This window comes from Photinus pyralis, unplaced genomic scaffold, assembly GCF_008802855.1.
Source record: "Photinus pyralis isolate 1611_PpyrPB1 unplaced genomic scaffold, Ppyr1.3 Ppyr1.4_LG6, whole genome shotgun sequence".
Lineage (NCBI taxonomy): Eukaryota > Metazoa > Arthropoda > Insecta > Coleoptera > Lampyridae > Photinus > Photinus pyralis.
In genome coordinates, this window is record NW_022170663.1 from 25,219,506 (window position 1) to 25,221,677 (window position 2,172).

Sequence of the window (2,172 nt, forward strand, 5' to 3'; positions counted from 1 at the left end):
CTTCGGTACAATCCCAATGTTATGCAGGAGATAGTTGACCATCTAGTGCCTCGTGAGGCCACCGGTGATTTTTCTAATCTTGCTACTATTCAGTTCTAGAAGCTTAGAAAACCCAGATTTCCGAAGGGGTCCTATTAAAAAGACCCTAGGCTACCTGAGTCCGGTTCTTTGTTGCCACTGAGCCTGGAATTGACTGCCCACCCAATCTTTACTCCTGGATTTTTTTAATAGAAACTTTTTATAATATCCAAAATTATCAAGTTTGCTACCAATTTACGTACTTCAAGTTTGTGATCGGTGGTGTAATTCTGCATGTTGAAGGGGGGGGGGGGGTCATTTTTTTAAATGGCGGCAAAAATATGGAACAAATTCATTTCAAAATTAAGTGTTCGGTTTTAAAAAAAAAATTCGCACACGTTTATCATAATTATTTCTTGGACTTTTTTGCAGTAAAGTAAAGTAGGTAAGTAAACTACATCAGGCTGCGTAAAAAAAAGTAGGTATATACCTAAAATTGAATTGTGGTTTTTTTTACTTTTGCTCCCACAAAGTTAAAGATAGAGTATAGGATATGCTGTATGAATTGTGCGTAGAATTTGACACAAAATTCAAAAACTGATTTAAAAAAATACTGATCCATTTTTAAAAATGTACTTTGGTATAAAAATCTACGCACCCTGTATATTTTTCTTTAGTGCAAAAGATGCTTGCGAGAACAAATTTTGATAGACGTATGCGAGCATTTGATCCAACATCTGATTGGCAACATAAAAGACTTTTAAATTACATAATCAAATTTAAGAGAAAAAGGAATGGAAAATAGTGTTTAATTTTATAATTTCAGTAATTTGCGTTGACAAAAAAAAGTTAGGCCTTTGTTAGTTACGTCAAAGCAATTTGTTGTATCCAAAATCATTAAAAAAATGTATAGGTAAGTAAATCTCTATGTTTAAACATTATTTACAGTGGCGTGCGTCTACATAACTAAAAGGGCGATAGTCTTTCTGATCTCTTGCTAGTTCTTTGAAGATGATGGGCTGTGTTATCGCTTCGACGCGTGATAGTGCGTCGGCTACAACATTTTCTTTTTTTAGGACGTGCTGTATGTCGGTTGTATACTGTAATAAGAAATCCAGGTGGCGTGATTGTGTAATATTTGACGGTTTGGAATATGGCGAGCAGCTCAGGGTTGTACGTGTCATATTTCTGTTACGGCAGGGACAGTTTTTTTGAAAAAATGCCAAGGGTTTCCATTATCCATTCTCGTGTTACTGGATGACACCTCCGACGGCGAAATCTTTTCTAATTTTATTTTAACGATCGCATCTATCATTTCATTTAGTGTGATGTGCATTTCTTCACTATAATATTCTGTCCATCTGTTCATTACGTCTTCGTCTGCTGTTAATATTTCACTTTCTCTGTTTAGAATTGATACGATATTTCTAGATTCTCCTTTTTTTATTTTGGTTCCCGTTACTTTCTTCCTCCACTTTCTCGCTAAGCACTCTGCTTCGCATCTTTTGACTTTTTCGCTGTATTTCATTTTTTCTTACTTGTTCTTTTATTTCTTCATTCTTCATGCTGAAGTGTTCTACGGATGCCCAACACCTGTTTAGCTGTCATAAACCACAAACTTCTAAAGGTTCTTTTTGCAATCGGTAGCGTATATAGCTCTAGCACCTGAGCCAAGGAAATTCTTGATAATTTTAACCACAGATACTTCTGCTGAAGGCAAATATATCGCATATAGTAAAGTAAATATCAGTTGTGCGCATACGCAGACTGCGTAATGGCAACTTTTTAGTTATGGAGGTATTTCTTTGAAATTTTACCCAAAGATGCTTTTAGTGTAACCAAACGTATCACATATTGTAAACATCAGATTAATGTGCGCATGTGCAGGCGGCGCAAAATCAACTGTTATTTATCGAGATATCTTTTTGAAATTTTAATCACATATGCTTCTGTTAAAGGCAACATAACTGATATTGCAAAATTTAAATGTGCGCATGCGCAGTCAGTTCCAGCTTCTTTATTTATCAAGATAGTTCTTTGAAATTTTAACCATACATGCTTCTAGTAAAGAAAAACATATCACATGTAGTAAAAATCGAAAACTACCTACAAATGTCATTAGGAAAAGCAAACATCTCGCACATAGTAAAAATC